The sequence below is a fragment of the Mastigoproctus giganteus genome, chromosome 8 (genome assembly GCF_048544385.1).
Source record: "Mastigoproctus giganteus isolate SK-2022 chromosome 8, ASM4854438v1, whole genome shotgun sequence".
NCBI classification, from domain to species: Eukaryota; Metazoa; Arthropoda; class Arachnida; order Uropygi; family Thelyphonidae; genus Mastigoproctus; species Mastigoproctus giganteus.
Window position 1 is genome coordinate 105,535,401 of NC_143582.1, and position 26,136 is coordinate 105,561,536.

General features: G+C 38.7%; 1 protein-coding gene across 3 annotated transcripts in view; it reads left to right on the plus strand.

The window, feature by feature from the left end:
• Positions 1-26,136, plus strand: part of LOC150081753 (2-oxoglutarate dehydrogenase complex component E1-like) — a 1,213,922-nt gene that overhangs the window by 12,245 nt on the left and 1,175,541 nt on the right. The window lies entirely within an intron of this gene.

A 26,136-nucleotide genomic window follows, 5' to 3' on the forward strand; every position in this document is an offset into this window, starting at 1 on the left:
GAAGTAGATTTTAAAAAATTGAGTGATCGCGAAGAAAAGCAAATATCTCATTGATGTAGATATGTAATAAAAATGAATAAATAAAATAAATTTGTATGGCATTTGATTTTTTATTTTTAAAGGATTATTTTATTTTATTTGTGACCGCGTGGAAAATTGTAGTTTGTCAAGGTGACCCCACAAAACGATTTTAGTTGGCCAGGCCTGCTTTAGAAGGAAGGGAATGAATCAAATTGGTCCACTTGATATTGATGGTTTGACTGTTGAGGACCTAGCTCATGTAGCTGACAAACTGAATGAGTATTTTGCATCTACATTCACACATAAGAACCTATTCTGGGATAGGAATGCCAGAAGTTTATCCAATTCTGGCAGGGAGCTAAATTATTTTGTAATAACTGAGAGCAAAGTGGAGGAGAAATTGCTGAAATTAAACATAAGAAAAGCATCTGAGGTGGAATGGATCTATCCAGTTATATTAAAGGAGGCAGCAAAGGAAGTAAGCAAACCCTTAGCCATAATTATGAGAGTTTCCGTGGACTCAGGGGAGTTCCCCATGGACTGGAAATATGACCCCAATTCTCAAAGGGGGATCAAAGGGTGACACAAAGAATTATAGACCTGTTAGTTTAACTTCTGTTCCAGGGAAATTAATGGAGACACTGGTTAAAGCAGCACTACAGGATCACCTGGACAAGACTGTAGTTATAGTTCAGACACAGCATGGGGAAGGTTTGTCTGACCAATTTGATTGGATACTACAATCAGGTCACAAAGGAACTGGATTCAAAAAATAATTTTGACATAATATACTTGGATTTCGGAAAAGCTTTTGATACTGTTGCACATGGTACAAGTTGGAGCAGTATGGCATTAAGGGCAAGTTGCTTCTGTGGATAAAGGGATGGTTGAGTGGGAGAAGACAGAGAGTGGTAATCAATGGACACTGCTCTTTGTGGCCTAATGTTATTAGTGGCGTCCCCCAGGGGTTCATGTTGGGCCCATTGTTGTTTTCTGTCTTTATCGATGATATTGATGAAGGTATATCAGGTTGATGTCCAAGTTTGCAGATGATACAAAGGTTGGCAGGGTTGTTAATGACACTAATGAAAGTACACTACTGCAACAGGATCTACAAAAGTTGAGGAGATGGGCCGAGAGGTGGCAAATGAAGTTTAACATTGACAAATGTCAAGTACTGCATATGAGTAGCAGTAACCTCAGAGTAAGTTAACACATCAGTTGTGTGCTACTACATTGAGTGGTAGAGAATGAAAAAGACCGTGGGTAATTGTGCAGTCATATGAAGTTTTCTGAGTGGTGCAAACAGCCTGCAAGAGTAACTCTTGGTGCTTTGTCAAGGATATACAGGATTTTTCTAGCACTGATGAGGTAATTATCCCCTTATATATGGCAATGGTCAGGCCACACCTTGAGTACTGTATACAGGTCTGGAGGCCTTTTTCAGGAAGGATGTAAAACTATTGGACTGAATACAGAGAAGGGACATAAGATTAGTGAATGTACAAAGGGTTTCTCTTACGAAGAAAGGCTTAAGTTATGCAAATTTCAGTGTCCTGAGACTAGGCACCTGCGAGGTGATCTGATTAAGGTGTATAAGGCCTTGAATGGTTTGAGCAAGCTGAATGCTGATGGGATTGTTCCTCTTGCCCAGATTAATCGTCTGAGGGGACATAACTTCAAATTGAGGAAAGACAGTTGTAGAATAGATGTGTGCAAATTTGCCTTTAGGCAGTGGGTGGTTGATTGCTGGAACAAACTACCATCTGTTGTTGTAGAAGTTGACAGCTTAAATAAATTTAAGGCAGAACTAAACAAACATTTGGAGCTAATGTTTGACTGATACCATATAAGCTTGCTTTCTTTTATCATATGGCTGGACTAATGCTAATGATGAATATCATGGTGAGATTCAATTACATTTTGAGGGTACAACTCTAAAACGATGTTCGCAGGCCGACCGCTAATTTGTTGGTTGGCATTCCTTCACACGGAGGAATGCCGCCCATCTGTCTTACCAGCCATACTAGATGGTAGATGATTCTCATCAACCAGTGCAATATCACCACTTTGCTTATTGGAGGCTTGAAGTGGTGGAACCCAGGTTTAGCCTCCAGAGGAAAGCGGTGGTAAATCCTCCCCATCCGTTCCATCATGCAGTATGATTGGTGCCATTTGAGGTTATGATGGACATCATGGCACGATCCAATCTTCCTTACATTTTGAGGGTCAGCTATAAAAAAATGTTTGCAGGCTGACCGCTAGTTAGTACATGGGACTGAACCTATTGGTAACTCTCTATTTGGCTTCTGGATCAGTTAATGTATAATCTTGCTGCCTGTACTCTGCCTTTTTTTTTTTTTTATTTGGCTCTCCCTGGATGGACAAACCCTGTGGTAGCATTGGCTACCACAGGGTTTGTACTGCCAGTGCTTTCATACTCCCTACCCCCTGCCTCCTTGTAAGCTGGAATGGTAAACTAGAGGTTTTGTTGTGAAAATATTAGCCCGTAGGCTAAGAGGCTGAATGAACAACACAACCCCACACTAATACTACATGAACACTCAATAACCTACATAAATATGACTTTACTGAGTTTTGTATTGATCATATTACCTGATGGGGAGTTGGCATGACTGCCCCCCCCCCAGTGCTGCTTTGCAGTTAACACTATGCCTGTACTCTACCAGATAGTGGAGGGAGTCCAAGTAATGTGCATGCAGGGAGCATTGTCGAGGCCACGTTATGTCAAGGAGGTGGGTATATTATTACCACATGTATGCCATATCCAGAAATTTCATTGCTTCATATAGCATGAAGTAATGAAATTTTTCATTACTTCACCTTTTCTTACATCATGATTTGTCAAACTATTAGAGAAACTTACCGCAAAAAGATCTAAACCTCCCAAAAACTTCCTTATTCTTTTCACAAATATATGTGGTGTAGTTCTAATCTTAATGATGTACATTTTCTTATGCTTCAAAGGTGGTATTGCTCATATGTCTGTTCTGACATTTCCTCTCAGAAACTTAGTAATTTGGAATCTCTTCTTTTTGATCTTCTCTGGCTTAAAATGTTTCTACCGTATTCTGTCAAATTCATCTGCTGCCTCTATTGTTATCCCAACTCCACTAATCACTTGGAACTCTTTGATGTCCTCTCTTTGAAAGTTGGCTTTCTCCAGTCCAATTTTCGAACAGTGAGGAAATTTTCTTTGGTGGTTTAATGTTCATAACTCCAGCTAGCTTCCATTTTATAGTCACACACTCAGCTGGTCGACATGCTGAGGCTTTGCAATTACTAATGGCTTTGCACAGATTGTTCATTTACCTACCAGTATAGCAGACAATCTAACCACACAGCAAAACATGCTTGATTTTTTTTTTTCTCACAAACAACCCTTCTAAGTACATGGTCAAGGTGAGTGGTCCTGTAGGCACCTCAGATTATAACTTGGAGATGATCTCTTCTCCATTGGAGCCTTTCTTTCATGGCCATTCCCAAACTCGTGTTGCTTGGCATTAGAAGAATGCGAAATGGGTTGATCTGTGTGATTTCTTTTCTTCGTTTCCTTGGTCAGATTACTGTTTCAAAACTTTTGATGTCAATGTTTGCTCAGATCATGTCAGTGAAATTATTCTTGTAGGGATGAAATCTTTTATTCCACATTCCACCCTAAAATCTCATCCTTTATCTAAATCATGGTTTTCCAATAAATGTGCTAAGGCTATTCAAGAAAAGAATGTTGCTTTTCGTAATTGGCTTGTTTCCAAATCTTCAGTTTCATTTTCTTCATTCATCAAAGCTCGCAACTATTGTAAAGCAGTTATTAATTAGTCCAAACTAGATTTTGAACAGGCTAAAAGCAGAAAACTTGCTTCTTGTCCAAATGGTAGATGAGCATTCTGGTCTCTTGCATAAGCTGTAGGTCACAACTTTTGCCCTTCTCTGTTCCCACCTCTGTCAGAACCATATCGTTCTATTGCCACTTCAGCCCTGGATAAAGTTGACCTGCTAGCATCAAATTTTTCTTCCAACTCGTATTAATGATCTTGGAAAACCACCTCCCATCATTTCAAGTATGCTCCATTCAGTGCCTCCTGTGGTCTCCCATCAAAAGGATTTTGATGAACCTTGATGCTAAGAAAGTTCCAGGTCCTGATGGTATTTTTCCACTTGTTCTCAAACCTTTGCCCCTGAATTTACTTCTGTTCTGTTTTGCCTTTTTTCTCTTTCCATTCCAAAGGTGTTTTTTCCTCTGCTTAGAAATTTGCTCATTTCCAGCCAGTTTCTAAGATGCATGACAAATCCCTTCTGTCCAATTATTGTCCCATTGTACTTATTATTTCTGTTTCTAAAATAATGGAGAAATCTATTAACTGCCAAATCTTATAAACTATCTAGAAACCTTCCATCTGATCAATGATTGCCAGAATGGATAAATCAGTTTCAATCCATTGATGATATTCTGGCTTATTTAATCCGTTTATGAACAAATTCAATGGCAAAGTTTGGTGAAATTCAAGCAGTTGCTCTTGACATCTCAAAGGCTTTCGATCATGTTTGTCATAAAGGTCTTCTAAACAAGCTTCCATGGTTTGCCAACTGTTTTTTGTAATTGAATATCTGGTTTTTCTCTCTGACCACTTACTGCAGGTGATAGTAGATGGCACTCTCTCTTCTAACTTCTCCAATAATGCTGGTGTTCCCCAAGGTTCAGTAATTTTTCCCATTCTTTTCCCCTTGTGTGTTAATGACCTTCTTCCATTGACCAGAAATCCTATCCATAGTTTTGCTGATGATAGCATATTGCATTCCACCTTCCAGTTTGAAAAACCTTGCTCTGCTCAAACAGCTTTAACTTCTTGAATGTCCACTACCAATTTCCTAAATGCTGATCTACTGGTTAAACTCCAGTGGGGCAAAGATAACTATGTTGATTTCAATCCTTCCAAAACTCAGTTCTGTCTTATTTTTTGCAAAATGGATTCTTCTGTGCGATGCTCATCTTCAGTGACGCCGATTTTTAGATAAGATCATATATCTCTATTGTGAATTACCCTGACTTATCTCTTTTGGCATAAGCATATCACAGAACTGCCTACCATGGAATATTGTTTCCACATCTGTGGCAGTATCCCTAAAACCTCTTGGGCTTCTAGTTTCCATTCAAAAGAGGACAGTTAGTTTAATTAATGACTCAATTGTAGCAGTGTCTCCACTCTCTGTCTTGAAGATGTGCTGTTTCTGCTGAATGCCTTTGTATAGATACTTGAATTGGCTTCTATAATTCCTGCTCTCTCTCTCTCTCTCTCTCTCTCTCTCTCTCTCTCTCTCTCTCTCTCTCTCTCTCTCTCTCTCTCTTTAAAAGTAGTCCGAACACATGCCACAAGCAGTCAAGATCCTTTTACTGTCCGACTTCAAACTTGCAGAACCAACTTTTCTTCTTGCTCATTTATCCGTTCAACTTCTATTTTCGGGAACATCCTATCTTCATACGTATTTCCCGAAAAGTACAATCTACAGAAGTTCAAGTCTGTTGTCAACAAATATCATCTTTTCAACCTCCAACCCATGCTCGCTAAATGGTATAGGTTTTCATGTTTCGTGTTTGTGGTTTTCATAAAAAAAAAAAAAAAAAAAAAAATCTGTGCGAAATCATTAGTATTTTTTAATAAAAACCCCAAACACGAGAGGTATTAGAACATATAGTACTTAGTACTGTGCATGGGTTGGAGGGTGAGAAGTTGGAAGATGATACTTGTTGACATTAGACTTGAACTTCTGTAAATTGTAAGTTTTTTGTAAAATCCTCAATTAATTGCAAAAGCCTCATGAGCTACTCTTTCAGACTGTCTGCACTGCTCAAAAAACTTCATATCTGCTGCACAATTACCCCCAGGTCCTTTTGTAGATCAGCATATCAACCAGCTGAGTCTGTGATAGAAAATGGAAGCCAGCTGAAGTTGTAAGCATTAAAATCACCAAGCAAAATTACTGCACTGTTAGAAAGGTTGGACTGGAGAAAGTAAAGGTTCAGAAAGAGGAAGTCAGAGTTCCGACTGATTAGTGGGGTGGGAGAACTATAGAGGCAACAGATAAATTTGACAAAATGTGGTAGAGAGATTTTTAGTATTAGTAGAGACTTATGATGCAAGATAGCCAAAAAAAAAAAAAAAACCCCTTCCCATTTCACCCATCCATTCATTCCAAAAGTTTGTCTAGTTTTTCCCTGAATTTATTTAAGCTATCAGCTTCCACACTAGGATGGAAGTTTGTTTCAGCAATCAAGCACTTGCTAGCTAAAGGCAAATGTAATTAGCATTAGCATTGGTGAAGGCATATGATGCTAGGAAACAAGCTTATACAGTATCAAATAAAAATAAAAATAATCATCCAATTTCACCCATCCATTCGCTCCAAATTTTGTACATTTCTTCCTCGAATTTATTTAACCTATCAACGTCCACAATGACCGATGGAAGTTTACTCCAGCAATCAATCACCTGCTGGCTAAAGACAAATATCCACACATCTATTCAACAATTGTATTTCCTCAATTTAAATTTGTCTCCACGAGTGGTTAATCTGAGCAAGAGGAAAAATCCTATCAGCATTGAGCTTACTCAAACCATTCAAGGCCTTATACACCTTGATCAGATCACCTTGCAGGTGCCTAATCTCTAGATGCTTAAATTTGCAGAAATTAAGTTTATCTTGGTAACAGCAATCCTTTGTTCCACTCACTAATCTCGTTGCCCTTCGCTCATTCCAGTAGCTGTACATCCTTCCTAAAATGAGGCCTCCAGATCTGTATGCAGTACTCAAGGTGTAACCTGACCATTGCCTTATACATGGGAATTAATCAGCTCCTTTTCCCTGCTAGCAAAATTCCTGTATATCTTTGACAAAACACCACGAGCTGCTCTGGCAACCTGTCTGTACTGCCCAGAAAACTTCATATTTGACTGTGCAATTACCACCAGATCTTTTTCATTCTCCGCTACCCTGAGTGTAGTACCCACATTTGGTGCGTTACTCTGGTGCAAATTACTGCTACCCATATGCAGTAATTTGCATTTGAACTTCAGTTTAGTCCATTATAAACTTCAGTTTATAATGAACTAAACTGTAGTTTATAATGAACTTTTCAGTTCATTATAAACTTCAGTTGCCACCTCTCAGCCCATCTGGGCAACTTTTCTTGATCCTGTTGCAGTACTGTCATTAAAACCCTGACAACTTTTGTATTGTCTGCAAACTTGGGCATTGAGTCTAATATACCTTCTTCAAGATCATCGTTAAATGTAGAAAACAACAATGGTCCCAAAACTGAACCCTGGGAAATCCCACTAATAACATTAGTCAACAAACCCATGCTGTGTCTGAACTGTAACTAAAGTCTTTTGTAGATTAGTATTAGCAAAGGCACATGATGCAAGAAAGCAAGCTCATATAGCATCAGCCAAAAAAAAAAAAAAAAAACTTCTGATTTCACCCATCCACTCGCTTCAAATGTTTGTCTAGTTCTGCCTTGAATCTATTTAAGCTATCAACGAAGATGGAAGTTTGTTCCAGAAATCAACCTTCCGCTGGCTAAAGGAAAACATCCGCACATCTGTCTTTCCGCAATTTGAATTTATGCCCTCTCAGGCGATTATTCTGAGCAGGAGGAAGAATCCCATCAGCATTGAGCATGCTCAAACCATTCAAGGCTTTATACACCTCATTCAGATCACCTCACAGGTGCTTGGTCTCCAGACACTGTAATTTCCAAAATTTAAGCCTTTCTTCATAAGAGCAACCCTTTGTTCCATTCACTAATTTTGTTGTCCTTCTCTGTACTTGTTCCAACAGCTCTACATCCTTCTTAAAATAAGGCCTCCAGACCTGTATACAGTATTCAAGGTGTGGCCTGACCATTGCCTTATACAAGGGGATAATCACATCCTTATCCCTGCTGAAAAAATTCCTGTATATCATTGACAAGACACCATGAGCTACTCTTTCAGACTGTCTGCACTGCTCAAAAAACTTCATATCTGCTGCACAATTACCCCCAGGTCCTTTTCACTCTCTGCCACTGTCAGTGTAGTACCACACAGTTGATACATTACTCTGGGGTTACTTCTTCCCATATGCAGTACTTTACATTTGTCAATGTTAAACATCAGTTACCACCTCTCAGCCCATCTGTTCAACTTTTCTAGATCCTGCTGCCGCAGCGTACTGTCATTAGTGTCATTAACAATAGCGTCAACCATATTGTCTGCAAACTTGGACATTAAGCCTGATATCCTCATCAATACCATTAATGAATACAGAAAACAACAATGGACCCAACAGTGAACCCTGGGGGACTCCACTAATAACATTAGTCCACGAAGAGCAATGTCCATTTATTACCACTCTCTGTCTTCTCCCATCCAACCATATGTATGGCACACTATGGCCATAGATGCTGATGCGTCAAAAAAATCCCCAACCAACCCACTCAATGATCCTTTTATCCTTAGCATCAGTTTGCCTCCACTGCCACACTGCTCCAATTTGTGCAGCAGTCTTCCATGTGCAACAGTATCAAAAGCTTTCTAAGATCCAAATATATGATATCAAAATTATTCTTTGCATCCAGTTCCTTTGTGACTACATCATAGTATCCATTCGAATTGTTCAGACAGGACTTCCCCTTAACAAACCCATGTTGTGTCTGAGCTATAACTGAAGTCTTGTCTAGATGATCCTGCAATGCATCTTTAATCAGTGCTTCCATTAATTTCCCTGAACAGAAGTTAAACTAACAGGTCTGTAATTACCTGTGTCTCACTTTGACCCTAGTTTGTGGATTGGGGTCACATTTCCACATAACCAGTCCATGGGTACCTCCCCTGAGTCTAAGGAAGCTCTCATAATTATGGCTAAGGGTTTGTTTACTTTAATATAACTGGATAGATTCCATCCACCTCGGGTGCCTTTTTTATGTTTATCTTAAACAATTTCTCCTCCACTTTACTCTCAGTTATTACAAGATTTTCTAGCTTACTGCCAGAGTTTAATACACCTCTGGCATTCCCCTCCCTGAATAACTCCTAATGTGTGAATGTAGATGCAAAATATTAATTTACTTTGTTAGCTACCTGAGCAGGATCATCAACAGTTGAACGATCAATATCAAGTGGACCAATCTGATTCATCCCCTTTCTTCTAGAGTTTACATACGTAATGAACTCTTTTGCATCCTTTGCCAAAGATTTCTCCTAATGTGCTTTGTGACTTGGTTACAGACCAGCTTTTATCTCTCATAGGCTTATGTGTCACACGTTAATTTATGTGTATCCCATACATTTTTCTTCTCTGACACATGTCTAATTAGTTCAAATGACCTCAATTTAGGCCTAAATCTTGAACAATATTTCTTAGTTGGTAGGTATAGCCTGGTAGCTTCCAAGATTAATTCTTTGAATGCTTCCCATTTTGAATTTGCTATTTGTAACATCATCAGTTGGTCCCACCATATAGAATTTAAATATTGTCTCAGACCAGTAGTCACCTTTCTGGCACCTCCGTTGCCAGGTGGGAAGAAGCAGCAGTGCGTAGCACACGCTTCTTGATTAGACCGGGGTTCGAGCCCGTCACCATCAAATACGGAGGATGTGGAAAGGTCAGGGAATGACCACCGCATATCCCGGAGCAATATGGCCTTGGTTACTAATGCTGCTAAAAACCAAATAACAAACAAACAAACAAACAAAAAAACAACTGTCACCTTTATGAAAGCAAAAACCCTTCCCTTTACCCTTTATGGTAGTTACCTCTTTGAGTAAATCCCACTTCAGCACATTGTGATCTCTGCCACCTAGTGGTTCCTTTATCTGTAGATTCTTAATGTGTGAAGAATCACTACTGATAATCAGATCAAGAGTATTACTCCCTCTAGTTGCCTCCCGAACATGCTGCTGTAGAAAACAATCATCCAATAAATCCACAAAAACCTTGCTAGTGTATGAGTGACCAACCCACAAATTCCAGTCAATCTCTGGGAAATTAAAATCCTCCATTATAAGACACTCTGATTTACTGGTCCACTCTATTTCTTTGCACAATTGCTCATTATACTCATCAGCTTCATTAGGCCTATAACTCGCACCTACTCTTATATTTCCTTTACAGTGCTTATGTCACACCAAACAGACTCAACATTGCATTGTCCACCATATCAATTGGATGCACTTCCTCCGATTTTGTGTTTCTTACCTAACAGCATAACTCCTCCCTTCCTGCCTTGTCTATCCTACTGTACACATTGTACTCCCCAAATTCCAATTATGTCTGCTTATGTCTGTGTGACACTGTGTCTCATGTCTAATTCCAGTATATCCCAACAATATCTACCTTTGATGTCTTGACGTGCACTTCAAGCTCGTCAAATTTATTAACTATACTCCTAGCATTGGTATATATGCAAGTATACATGCACCTGTTTCTACTCTTAGCCTAACAGTTTCTGTTAGCCTAACACAGCCCATGTATTTACTTGTATCACTGTGACTCCCACTGTCCTGGAAATCCCTATTGCCTTGCTTTCCAGGCTACTGCTCATTTCAATAGAAGCAGGGCAAGAATCACTTTCACCTCTGCTAGCGACTACTTTTATTCTATTAGTCCACGTATCCCCCAAGCTAGCAGTTTTCCGACCCACCTAACACTGCCTCAATAGCATCAGCAAATATTCTTGCACCCTTTTTATTTAAGTGTATCCCATCCCTGTAGAAGCAGTCTCTCCTGTTAACAAGCACGGACCAGGCTGAGAAAAATTCTACCCCTTGAGCTTTGCACAATCTCTCCAGGGCCGAATTGATCGACAAGGCTTTCATCATATACTCACTCCTATCACATCTGGGCAGAATTGCACTTTCAAATTCAACCCTAACTCACAGCTTTTTTTCAGCATTGACCTGTACTTGTCAAGTAATTCTGCCGATCTCCTATTCTTAATATCATTAGTGCCAAAATGTATAACAATATCACCCTTGTGCCCTTAAAAGATGAATTTGCTCTGCAATATCATTAACGAAGCACTGCAGGATCATCAAGATGATCCTGCAGTGCTTCTTTAACCAGTGACTCCATTATTTTACCTGTAACAGAAGTTAAATAAACAAGTCTGTAATTACTGTTGTCACCATTTGTGAATTGGATACATTTGCTCATCTCTAGTTCGTGGGGATCTCCCCTGAATCTAGGGATGTTCCTAGATTCAGGATGACCGGGTGCCAATTGCAATTTGGTAATTCCCCTCAAAAATATTTTTGTTGGGAGTGCTAAAAATCATTTTTACAATAAGGACATGAGAGTAAAGTAATAAAATTTAAAGATAACAGTACTGTATCTTGATGTGAATTTATGAATGGTGAACAAAAATAATTTATAGTAACCAATTCATATAGTAATGATGAATTGATCTGAATAAACGATTTATTTCTCTTACCTTTTAGCAACACTTACAGAAATTGTTGCCTCTATTTTTTTATTGATTTACAGTGCGGCATCATTAAACGTTAAAATAGATTTAAAATTTATTTTGAATCTATTTTAACGCCTTTGTATCACTATGACAATACTATTCAAAATCACTATTATTAGTAAAAATTTATGCACCGACCAGCAATTCAGCTTCGATATTCATTATTAAATAACAACTAACGTATACACTGGAAAATCTTTAGCATTAGCATTAGTAGAGGCATTTGATGCAAGAAAGCAAGCTTATGCAGCATCAGCCAAAAAAAAAAAAAAAAACCCACTTCCACTTCACCCCTCTGTTCGTTCAAAATACCTGTCCAGCTGAGCCTTAAACTTATTTAGGCTATCAACCTCCACCACAAGGGATGGAAGTCTGTTCCACCAACCAACCACCCACTGGCTAAAGGCAAATTTCTGCACGTCTATCCTACATCTGTCTTTCCTCAATTTGAATTTATGCCCTCTCAGGTGATTTTTCTGAGCTAGAGGAAGAATCCCATCAGCATTGAGCATGCTTAAACTATTCAAGGCTTTATACACCTCTATCAGATCACCTCGCTGGTGCCTAGTCTCCAGACACTGTAATTTGCAAAACTTAAGCCTTTCTTCGTAAGAGCACCCCTTTGTTCCATTTACCAATCTTGTTGCCCTTCTCTGTACTCGTTCCAGCAGCTCTACATCCTTCTTGAAATGAGGCCTCCAGACCTGTACAGTACTCTAGGTGTGGCCTGACCATTGCCTTATACAATGGAATAATCACCTCCTTATCCCTGCTGGAAAAATTCCTGTATATCATTGACAATACTCAATGAGCTACTCTTGCAGCCCGTCTGCACTGCTCAGAGAACTTCATATCTGCCTGCACAACCACCCCCAAGTCCCTTTCATTCTCTACCACTGTCAGTGTAGTACCACAGAGTTGATACGTTGCTCTGAGGTTGCTGTTTCCCATGTGTAGTACTTTACATTTGTCAATGTTAAACTTCATTTAGTATTAGTATTAGTAACGGCCGTATGGTGCAAGAAAGCCTATGGCTTATGCTGCACCAGCCAAAAAAAAAAAAAAAAAAAATCCGAACAAAACAATGATAAAAACAAAAATTAAATAAATAAATAAATAATAATAATTAATAAATAAATAAATAAAAATAATAAAATGAAATAAAAAATAAATAAAGAGGAATTTAATCCTATCATCCTATGCGCTTCCCTTACCCGAAAGTACTATCCAGATGACCTTTGAATTTCCCCAAACTGTCGGCCTCTACCACCCACGAAGGCAACTTATTCCAGTAATTTATAACTCGCTGGCTAAAATAAAACTTCCTGCAGTCCAATCTAAACATTTCCCCCCGTAACTTGAATTTATGTCCCCTAGTTCTAGCATCATTTATAATCTTGAAAATTTTGTCCTCATTCATTTTACTGATGCCTCTCAGAGCCTTAAACACCTCAATCAAATCTCCTCTAAGGTGTCTAGTTTCCAAACTCTGCAACCCACATATTCGAAGTCTTTCTTCATAAGGACGCCCTTTTGCCGATCTCACCAGGCGAGTTACCCTTCTTTGCACCCTTTCAAGAAGCTCGATGTCTTTCTTTAGGTGCGGTCTCCATACTTGAACACAGTATTCCAAGTGTGGTCTAACATAGGCCTTATATAATGGGATTATCACGTCCCTATCTCTACTTGCAAAAGTTCGATAGATCATCGATAGGACACCATGGGCCTTTCTTGCAACCTGTTTACAATGCTCAGAGAATTTCATGTCTGACCGTATCGTAACACCCAAGTCCCTTTCCTCCAGTACTGGATTTAGTTGAACTCCACCAAGTGAATAAGTTATTTTGGGATTACTGTTTCCCAGGTGTAATACCTTACACTTTGTTGGATTAAAGCACAGCTGCCATTTTTCTGACCATTCCTGAAGTCTATCTAGGTCTCTTTGAAGAAGCTCAGCTTGACAGTGATCATTAACTACTCTACCAATTTTAACATCATCTGCAAATTTAGACATCACGCCCTCTATCCCTTCATCAATGTCGTTCATGAAAATTAAAAACAACAGTGGTCCTAATACTGATCCTTGGGGAACCCCACTTCTTACATCAACCCAATCTGAGGAATAGCCATTTATCACAACCCTCTGCCTCCTGCCCTGAAGCCATCCTTCTATCCATCTAAGGATTTTCCCAGTGATTCCAACCTGTTCCAACTTATAAAGCAACCGCTCATGTGGGACTGAGTCAAAAGCTTTGCTGAAATCTAAATAAACAATGTCGAAATTATTCCCTAAATCCAGCTCGTGAGTGACCCTTTCGAAATAGCGAACCAGATTTGTTAAACATGATTTTCCCTTTACAAAACCATGCTGAGTATCCTTGAGAATTTCAATTCGATCCAAATGATCCTGAATTCCACCCTTGATCATTGCCTCCATGATTTTCCCTACTACTGAAGTCAGACTGACAGGTCGATAATTTCCCACTTCACTTTTAGAGCCACCCTTATGTATGGGAGATACATTTGCACTTTTCCAATCCAAGGGAATCTCCCCAGAGTCTAGTGATGCTCGCATAACCAGCCTCAGTGGTTCAATGCACTCGCTTGCCGCCTCTCTCAAGATTATAGGGTATATTCCATCAACTCCAGGAGCCTTACTGGTCTGTAGGCTTGACAGTTTTTTCATTAAATAATCTTGCGAAATTTCAATATCATTAATTACATATTTTTTAACTTCGCTCCCACAATTTCCCTTTGCCACAAAAGGCTTTTCATTTGTAAATATCGATGCAAAATAACTGTTGAGTTCATCTGCAACGGCAGCTGGTGTATTTATTACTATCCCCTTTCCCTTACGTAAAGGTCCGATCTGGTTTGTCCTGCTCTTCTTGGCATTTATATATGTGAAGAATTCTTTATCCCCCCTTTTTGCTCTGTTTGCTAGTGATTTCTCATAAACTGCCTTTGCCTGTCGAACCTTTTCTGTGGCTCTATTACACATCACCTTGTAGCTGTTATAGGCTTCAGTACTTTTTATTGCTCTGTAACTTTTCCATGCCACCTTTTTCTGCTCAAGTAATGTGGCAACTTCACTATTCATCCAACTTGGAACCCTTCTCGTGGAGTATTTTTTTAATGGTATATATGCATTCAAGGCATCTGTGATTAATGTTTTAAAAGCGTACCACAGTTCAATTGTATTCATTCTCTGCGCGATATCTACCCAGTTAATAGAGGCCATGTAGTACCTTAAGGCATCGTAATTTCCTTTTCTGAAATTAAAACCCATTCCTTTGCCTTTTACTTCTGCTACCTCTCTCGTCATCATCCACCGTAGAACTCCATGATCACTTCCTGCTACTGGTTCCTCTACTGTCAGCCCTGTTATGTCATCTGATTCATGGGTGATGATGAGGTCTAGGATATTCTTTTCTCTAGTACTTTCCCTGACATATTGATACAAATAACAGTCATCTAGTTGATTTAAAAATTTTGTTCCCCATGTTGAGTTTCCTTCCCATTTACTCCAATCAATTAGTGGCAAATTGAAATCACCCATAATAAGGCATTGACGCTTACTTGCCCATTCCATTTGCATGTAGAGGCTTTTGTCATAGTCTTCACAATCACCTGGTCTGTAGATTACTCCTACTCGCATTGTACCTTTGTTTCCAACTATTTTGCTGCCTCTCAGCCCATCTGCTCAACCTTTCCAGATCCTGTTGCAGCAGCATAGTGTCAGTAGTGTCCTTGACAACCCTGCCAACCTTTGTATCGTCTGCAAACGTGGACATTAAGCTTGATATACCATCATCAATATCATTTATAAATACAGAAAACAATAATGGACCCAACACTGAGCCCTGAGGGACTCCACTAATAACATTAGTCCACGATGAGCAGTATCCATTGATTACCACTCTCTGTCTTCTCCCCCTCTACCACCCCTTTATCCATAGCAGCAATTTGCCTCCAATGTCACACTGCTCCAATTTGTGTAGCAGTCTTCCATGTGCAACAGTATCAAAAGCCTTTCTAAGATCCAAGTGTATAATATCAAAGTTATTCCCTGCATCCAGTTCTTTTGTGACTGCATCATAGTATCCAATCAAGTTGGTCAGGCAAGACTTCCCCTTAACAAAACAATGCTGTGTCTGAGCTGTAACTGAAGTCTTGTCTAAATGATCCTGCAGTGCTTCTTTAACCAGTGCCTCCATTAATTTTCCTGGAACAGAAGTTAAGCTCACAGGTCTATAATTACTTGTGTCAGCCTTTGATCCTCCTTTGTCAATTGGGGTCACATTTGCACATTTCCAGTCTATGGGTACCTCCCCTGAGTCCAAGGAAGCTCTCATAATTATGGCTAAGGGTTTGCTTACTTCCTTTGCTGCCTCCTTTAATATAACTGGATAGATCCCATCTACCCCGGGTGCCTTTCTTGTGTTTATCTTCAACAGTTTCTCCTCCACTTTACTCCCAGTTATTTCAAGATTCTGTAGCTTACTGCTAGAGTTGAATACACCTCTGGCATTCCCCTTGCTGAATAACTCCTCATGTGTGAATGTCGATGCAAAATATTCATTTAGTTTGTTAGCTACCTGAGCAGGATCATCAACAGTTGACCCATCAATATCAAGTGGACCAATCTGATTCATCCCCTTCCTTCTAGAGTTTACATAAGTAAAGAACTCTTTGCTGTTTTTCTGTGCAGCCCTTGCCAAGGATTTCTCGTAATCTGCCTTCGCCTGCCTAACCTCCTTTGTAACTTGGTTGCATATCAACTTGTATCTATCATAGGCTTCTGTGTCATGTGTTAATTTGTAAGTATCCCATGCATTTTTCTTCTCTGCCATATGCCTCATTAGTTCATCTGACATCCATTTTGGCCTAAACCTTGAACAATATTTCTTAGTTGGTATGTAAAGCCTAGTAGCTTCCAAGATAAGTTCTTTGAATGCTTCCCATTTTGAATTTGCTGTTTTGTTTTGAATCTTAGTGGCATGTCACTTGAATTCAAAGAGCAAAACTACAGTGAAGTAGGAAATCTATTGCTGGTCATTGCTTCAGGCTGCTATGAATTCTCCACAGGTAGAAGTCTCATACCTTAGCTTGTCTTATGTAGAACTAGGGCAAGAACGAGCTGTGCTGACTTCCTAAGCGGATTAGCTCCTTGAAATTCCATTCATAAATAGAATAAACGAACGAGTCCTGTACAATTTCCTAGAAAGGTACTGTTCACAGTACCTTTCTAGTATTTCTGGATTTTTTTGACTAAGAAAGTACAGCTGTATAAAAAAAAGCTGGAGTCCACCTGGACCTTGCTTGAATATTGAAGTTAATTTATATAGTAAATTTAAGTATAGACAAGCATTATGCACACATCAAAAGTTCAGTAGCATGTTCATATTCAGAAAAATATTGACATATTTTTAAAATATTCTTCATATGTGTTTGTAAGTTTCAGGTTTTCAGGCACCCCTTGAACATTGGCACCTGAGTGAAGTGCACCCCTGGCACCTTCATGATGGCCCACTTCTCCCTGAATCCAAAGATGCTCTCTTATGGCTAAGGGTTTGCTTACTTCCTTTGCTGCCTCCTTTAATATAACTGGATAGATACAATCCCATCTTGCTAGTGTCCAACCCATTATTTCCAGTCAGTGTCATCTGGGAAGTTAAAATCCCCCATTATAAGACATTCTGATTTATTGGCCCACTCTTTTTTTCTGTACAGTCATTCATTATACTCATCAGAGTCATTAGGCTTATAACACACTCCTACTGTCATTGGCACACTATGTCCATAGATGCTGATGTACCAAACAAATCCCCAACCAACCAACCTACTGTCATTTTTGCTTTCCCAATGCTTATGTCACACCAAACTGACTCAATATTGCAATGTCCACCCATGTCAAATGGACAGCATAACCTCCTCCTCCCTTTCCTCTCTTCCTATCATGTCTATCCTTTCTCTACTCATTGTACTCCTCAGATTCAAATTCTGCATTCCCCATGTCTGTGTGACACCGCATCTCTGATATCTCAACAATATCCACCTTTGATATCTTGACCAGCACTTCAAATTTATCAAATTTAATTACTATACTCCTAGCATTGGCATGTATATGCATATTGGCATATATATGCAAGTGTACATGCACCTTTTCTTACTCTTAGTTACCCTAACAATGCCTGTGTATTTACTTGTTCCATGATCACTCTCAGCAGTTCTTGAAATCTTCAGCACCCTTCTTTCCTGGCTGCTGCTCATTCCAATAGAATCAGTGCAAGAATTACTTTCACCTCTGCCTGGTTCTACTGTTAATCTATTAGTCCAGTGGTTTTCAATTGGAACATCATTTATTAAGAAAGAGATTCTTGTCTTTCTTAATGAATGATGAGAGAGTGCATGGGATGTCATTAGCAAATGTTATCAACAAAGATCCCCATGGACAAATGATTGCCACTGTGAACTGATTGTGTTCTTTGTTTTCTTTGTAGTTAGCTCTTCTGTATCTTAAAGTAATAAGAAGGGAACCCAGAGAAAGGAAAGCAAAGCTCACTTTTTCTTTAATTTAAATTACATTTGCTGTTATTGCTAATCTCTATGGTTTGCTACTAAGTGACATTGCTCCTACCTCCCCATAGTGGGATCAGTAACTGGAGCGGAATTGATAATCCCCTAGGGCCAAAAAGAGCAAACGTAGACTTTGTTACTTTTCCTCCACTTGAACTCTCAAGCTCGTCCCATCTGATCAGGGACCAATCTGATTATGACATTGTTTGCGACAGGAGAATGAGAAAGGATAATATCTAATGAGTATTTTTTCTGCCTTCCTCATAATGCATTCGCTAATGACTCAGCCTTTGGACAAATTATCTCCATTTATAAAAATAATTGCGAAATGAAGCTAGATCTCCCAAAATGATAAAGCTATTGCAGTCAGGAGATTTACTTGGCACTACAAGATCATCCCATTCAGAATCTTTGCTGAAATTAACCCATTTTTGAGGCATTTCTGTTGAAGTTACTCCACGTTGCTTTTCCTTTTCCTTTTATATGTTTTTAAAAGGAAAAGTGGTCATAGCAGATTGGGATCTAGATGTAAGTGAGGATGAAATATTTCAACAATTAAAAGATCAAAGTCACTCATGAGAAAAGAATTGTGATCAGAAAGTATGGTAATCGAGTAACATCATTTATTTACCTTTAGTAAATGATGTTGAGTACCTGAAATTTGCCTAGTAGTGTGAGAGCTGGTTACTTAAATTGTCAGATTCAACAATTTATTACAAATTTTGGTAAAGAAGTCATCTTTCTGTTGATAAAACAGTGAAATGATCACAAACAAACAAACAAACACAGAGTTGAAAAAGGCACCAAATTAACGTAGACCCTGAGTTTCTGCCTTGCCAACAACTGAACACATTGCTTTGTTGATGACATTGTATAACCTGCATTAAGTCACAGTAAGTGATTGGCAACCATGTAGTACAATGCCATATGAAGGTAGTAAGGATTTAATTCAAAAATTGGCCAGTAAATAGCATGAGAATTTAAAAAAAAAGAAAAAAAAAAAGTGGTCTGTGCTTGTGGTGTTAAAACAAAAGTTTTTTAATTAGGGTGGTTGTCAGAGTAAAAGTGGATGCATGGTAGAGTGTTTATCAAATCAAGTGTGGTTAATGTTTATTAAAGCAAAATATTCCAAAATAGGGTTGTTTCTGAAATAATAGCAAAGGCAAAGAAGGGAGGAGTTATGCTGTTAGTTCAGAAACACAACATTTGACAAATAATGCATGAAAATTTGAAATATAATTTGTTACATTCGAGTTGGATTTATGTACTTTATATGAATTTCTGGATGCATTCAGTTTGATTTACATCTTTGAATGCATTTTAGAGAAAGCAGCATACAGATGTACACTAGAATAAAAGCCACACAAGCTGTAACCTCTTAGTAATAAAGTGTTGGAAAAATTAAAAATATGAAAAAAATAATGTTTGAGTTTGTTTTTTCTCTCCTTCCCTGTGTGATTGGCAAAAATGACATAGTCTGCCATTTTTGGCATAACTAGGCTAGCAAAGAAATAATTGCATTGCAAGTTCCTGTTTGATCTAGGGTTGTTTATGCTGTCATTTTCACAGCAAAAATAATGAACATTGTTGTTGCATATATCAGGGACAATCTTTGAACTACTACTACTGCTTAAGAATGATATTTTTAGTACAGAAATCTGCTCTGCTTACTGTTTTGGATCACTTCCCACTGCAGTAGGGCTAAATAAAGAGATGACTTGAAACATTCAAATGCTGTGTTATGAAATTTTTTCTTGAAATATTAAGTTATAAAGCAGGAAAACAATATTGAAATCCTATTTTTATTTAACGTGACAGTGTACTGTGAATTAAGAATATTTTAAAATTGGCATTTTATTATAAAAATAATAAATTTTTATTGAATGTACCATAGCCAATAAAAAAGTACATTACTATCACAGCAGGCAGGGATTTTATGATCTGAGTTGAACTCAATAACGAATGACATTTTGTGTAAGAATTTCAGTACTTTTTTGAACAGATAGGAAGGTATCCTGGAATCATTCATATATCAGCATCTGTATAGTACTTATTGTGCTTTTACTATAATAACTAGATTATAGACTGATGTAATGTATAGTACTTATTGTGCTTTTACTATAATAACTATATATATATTAATCAATTTTATTTAATGGTATCTGTAGGGAATTAGGTGTATAAGGACCAAACTAACAAGAAGTTAGTAAAAGTAAACTAGCTTTAGCCTGGAAGGCCTATATAAAATTATAAATAAATTATTATAAATAAAATTAAAAATAAAAAATGATGATGAACAATGAAAATAACAATAAAAAATGACAATGAACAATGAAAATAGAATTGTAAATAACATTCTTCCACTTGGTCATTGGTCTACTACTTCTTTGGGGGCTTTGAGCAGACTGATAGTCAGACTAAAAGAATGTCTCATACCTGCCTGTTTCTGTTGTCCCCATTCCAGTTTTGCCTGATTTTAATTTTTAGGTGATTGTATAGAAATTAATAGAAATTAAATAGGAATTGCTAATAAACAAGAAAAGAAAATTTTGTGATATGTGTTAAATTTAAATTTTGTAAAAATAGTGTCAGAATCAGCAAACTGGGATATGCAACACAAAGCCCAGCAGGTATGTATCAGATTAAATGAGAATAGGTTCTTACTTCCTTCTTATACTAATCAGATTGAAAAGGGATCAATCAGATCAGATTGAAAAGGGATTAATTCCCGCCTTCTGGTTGTTTTATGTGTGCTGATTAAATGATACTGTGCAGCTGTGCTCTTCATTGACTATGGCGTGATGGTGAAATTGCTGTAGGCAATATGTCCTATGTCAATGTAAATGTTCTGATAGCCTTGAGAGGGTTTATATTTGAGTTAGTGGGGGGGGGGTTGCCTTTGATGGTGGAAGGAACCTATATAAATGAAATGATGTGTTTATACAAGTACAATAAGTGTTAGTATGATTAAATACAAGCAATATGTTAATGAAAAAGTGTTAAAGTAAATATATAGGAAATGCTATCCCCTGGACAAGGGCTGGTATAGCTTTTCTAAGGCATAACAACCCATGTATGTCTGAGGGGATAGCTATATACATATTTACAGTCTTCTTCAATGTAAATTTTCACCCTGTGTCCAGGTTTTATACTGTGTTTGTAATTAACTGAAGGGATATGAATGTTATTATGTGTTTAAAATAATACCTTAGGCACGATTATTCTGTTATTGGGAGCTTGATACAAGTTGATAAATTATCAATTATTAGATTGTCTGTGTTTTTTGGGGGGGGGGGAATTTTTGGTCAGCTGGTTTACAGTGTGGTCAGAAGACTAGCCTCTTCTGGGTGCAATAAACCTGGGAATCAAAATTGGGAAGTCATTTCACCGTATTTCTTTATTTGTGAACACAGGACCCGACAGTTCCTGAAAACAGTCATATAGCATGCAATGCCGCTACACCACAAGTGAATAAATCGAAACCCAGTGGACCAAAGATTAATTTCTTCCCAGACACTGGTGCCTCCGTAGCCAGGTGGGCAGGAGCAGCAGTGCGTAGCACACGCTTCTTGGTTAGACCGAGGTTCGAGCCCGTGACCACCAAATACGGAGAATGTGGAAAGGTCAGGGAATGACCACCGCATATCCTCTGAGCAATATGGCCTTAGTTGCTAATGCTCCTAAAAACCAAACAACTTCCCAGACATTGAAGACTACATAGATAGTCTACGCCACCAGAGTCAACTAAAATTTAAAAAATGTAACAGTAAACTATGCAAAACATGTCCATACATGCATCACCAGCACCAACAAACCTCTGATAATACACTGTTTTTTGGCCTTACAAAAAATGTTATATACCTAATTACATGTAAAATATGCAGAATTCAATGTATAGGGCAAACCAGTACAGAGTTTAGCATTAGCATTAGTAGAGGCATTTGATGCAAGAAAGCAAGCTTATGCAGCATCAGCCAAAAAAAAAAAAAAAAACACTCCCACTTCACCCCTCTGTTCGTTCAAAATACCTGTCCAGCTGAGCCTTAAATAAGTTTAAGGCTCACCTGTCCAGCTGAGCCTTAAACTTATTTAGGCTATCAACTTCCACGACAAGGGATGGAAGTCTGTTCCACCAACCAACCACTCGCTGGCTAAAGGCAAATTTCCGCACGTCTATCCTACATCTGTCTTTCCTCAATTTGAATTTATGCCCTCTCAGGTGATTATTCTGAGCGAGAGGAAGAATCTCATCAGCATTGAGCATGCTCAAACCATTCAATGCTTTATACACCTCCATCAGATCACCTCGCTGGTGCCTAGTCTGCAGACACTGTAATTTGCAAAACTTAAGCCTTTCTTCGTAAGAGCACCCCTTTGTTCCATTCACTAATCTTGTTGCCCTTCTCTGTACTCGATCCAGCAGCTCTACATCCTTCTTGAAATGAGGCCTCCAGGCCTTTATACAGTACTCTAGGTATGGCCTGACCATTGCCTTATACAAGGGAATAATCACCTCCTTATCCCTGCTAGAAAAATTCCTATATATCATTGATAATACACCATGAGCTACTCTTGCAGCCCGTCTGCACTGCTCAGAGAACTTCATATCTGCCTGCACAACCACCCCCAAGTCCCTTTCATTCTCTACCACTGTCAGTGTAATACCACAGAGTTGATACGTTGCTCTGGGGTTGCTGTTTCCCATGTGTAGTACTTTACATTTTTCAATGTTAAACTTCATTTGCCACCTCTCAGCCCATCTGCTCAACCTTTCCAGATCCTGTTGCAGCAGCATAATGTCAGTAGTGTCCTTGACAACCCTGCCTACCTTTGTATCGTCTGCAAACTTTGACATTAAGCTTGATATACCATCATCAATATCATTTATGAATACAGAAAACAATAATGGACCCAGCACTGAGCCCTGAGGGACTCCACTAATAACATTAGTCCACGATGAGCAGTGTCCATTGATTACCACTCTCTGTCTTCTCCCCCTCAGCCACCCCTTTACCCACAGCAGCAATTTGCCTCCAATGTTACACTGCTCCAATTTGTGCAGCAGTCTTCCATGTGCAACAGTATCAAAAGCCTTTCTAAGATCCAAGTATATAATATCAAAGTTATTCCCTGCATCATAGTATCCAATCAAATTGGTCAGGCAAGACTTCCCCTTAACAAAACCATGCTGTGTCCGAGCTATAACTGAAGTCTTGTCTAAATGATCCTGCAGTGCTTCTTTAACTAGTGCCTCCATTAATTTTCCTGGAACAGAAGTTAAACTCACAGGTCTATAATTGCTTGTGTCAGCTTTTGATCCTCCTTTGTGAATTGGGGTCACATTTGCACATCTCCAGTCTATGGGTACCTCCCCTGAGTCCAAGGAAGCTCTCATAATTATGGCTAAGGGTTTGCTTACTTCCTTTGCTGCCTCCTTTAATATAACTGGATAGATCCCATCCACCCCAGGTACCTTTCTTGTGTTTATCTTCAACAATTTCTCCTCCACTTTACTCTCAGTTATTACAAGATTCTCTAGCTTACTGCTAGAGTTGAATACACCTCTGGCTTTCCCCTCGCTAAATAACTCCTCATGTGTGAATGTCGATGCAAAATATTCATTTAGTTTGTTAGCTACCTCAGCAGGATCATCAACAGTTGACCCATCGATATCAAGTGGACCAATCTGATTCATCCCCTTCCTTCTAGAGTTTACATAAGTAAAGAACTCTTTGCTGTTTTTCTTTGCATCCCTTGCCAAAGATTTCTCGTAATCTGCCTTCGCCTGCCTAACCTCCTTTGTAACTTGGTTACAGATCAACTTGTATCTATCATAGGCTTCTGTGTCATGTGTTAATTTGTATGTATCCCATGCATGTTTCTTCTCTGCCATATGCCTCATCAGTTCATCTGACATCCATTTAGGCCTAAACCTTGAACAATATGTCTTAGTTGGTATGTAAAGTCTAGTAGCTTCCAAGATAAGTTCTTTGAATGCTTCCCATTTTGAATTTGCTGTTGGTAACATCATCAGTTGGTCCCACTGTATAGAATTTAAATACTGTCTCATCCGTCGTAGTCGCCTTTACGAAAGCAATAACCCTTCCCTTTACCCCTAATGGTAGTTACCTCTTTGAGTAAATCCCACTTCAGCACACTGTGATCACTGCCACCAGTGGTTCATTTATCTGCAGATTCTTAATGCATGAAGAATCACTGCTGATAATCAAATCAAGAGTATTCCTCCCTCTAGTTGCCTCCCGAACATGCTGATGTAGAAAACAATCATCCAATAAATCCACAAAAGCCTTGCTAGTGTGTGAGTGACCAGCCCACAAATTCCAGTCAATATCTGGGAAATTAAAATCTCCCATTATAAGACTCTCTGATTTACTGGCCCACTCTATTTCCCTGTACAGTTTCTTATTATACTCATCAGAGTCATTAGGCCTATAGCACACTCCTACTCTCAATTTTGATCTCCCAATGTTGCACATAAGCTTAAATCTTCACCGTTCACAAATAAAGAAATATGGTGAAAATCCCACAAAGACAGCAGCTCCAACGCTACAGACAAATACCCCAATGTAATAGAACTCAAGACACTTCCAAAAACACAATTTTACCAATATATCGATAGCCATCCTAGTAATAATGGGAAAACACCACCAAAAGGGAAATTATGGAAGCTCTGTTTATACTACAATATAAATCCCTCTACCCATACGGACTAAACAATAGATTGAATGGCAGAAATTTCACTTACACTATCCCCAAACAATGTACATATACCATCTTTCAACTAACTAAAAACTTGCACATTAATGGGATAAAAAATGGTAAAATTAAGCAAGAATGCACAACTACAACAGGAATGGGTCACAAAATCTTAACAACTTTGATAAAGGTGGGTCGGAAAACTGCTAGCTTGGGGGGAGACAAAGACCAATAGACTGACAGTAGCCACTGGCAGAGGTGAAAGAGATTCTTGCACTTCTTCTATTAGAATGAGCAGAAGCCTGAAAAACAAGATGCATGGTATTTCAGAGACTGGTGGGAGCCATTGCAGTACAAGTAAACACATGGGTTGTGTTAGGGTAGCTAAGAATAGAAACAGGTGCAGGTATACTTGCGTGTACACCAATGCTAGGAGTTTAGTAAATAAATTTGATGAATTTGAGGTATTGCTCAAAACAAAAAAGGCAGATATTGTTGGGATATCAGAGACGTGGTGTCACACAGATATAAGGGATGCAGAACTGCAATTTGGGGAGTACAACGTCTACAGAAAGGATAGACAGGATAGGAAGGGGGGAGGGGTTATGCTATTAGTTAAGAAACACATAAAAACCAAGGAAGTGAAGCCAGTCGACATCGCTGGACAGTGCAGTGTTGAGTCAGTTTGGTGTGACATAAGCATTGGGAGATCAAAATTGAGAGTAGGAGTGTGCTATAGGCCTAATGACTCTGATGAGTATAATAAGGAAGTGTACAGGGAAATAGAGTGGGCCAGTAAATCAGAGAGTCTTATAATGGGAGATTTTAATTTCCCAGATATTGACTGGAATTTGGGGGTTGGTTACTCACACACTAGCAGGGCTTTTGTGGATTTATTGGATGATTGTTTTCTACATCAGCATGTTCGGGAGGCAACTAGAGGGAGTAATACTCTTGATTTGATTATCAGCAGTGATTCGTCATGCATTAAGAATCTGCAGATAAATGAACCACTAGGTGGCAGTGATCACAGTGTGCTGAAGTGGGATTTACTCAAGGAGGTAACTACCATTAGGGGTAAAGGGAACGGTTATTGCTTTCGTAAAGGCAATTCCAATGGTCTGAGACAGTATTTAAATTCTATACAGTGGGACCAACTGATGATGTTACCAACAGCAAATTCAAAATGGGAAACATTCAAAGAACTTATCTTGGAAGCTACTAGGCTTTACATACCAACTAAGAAATATTGTTCAAGGTTTAGGCCAAAATGGATGTCAGATGAACTAATG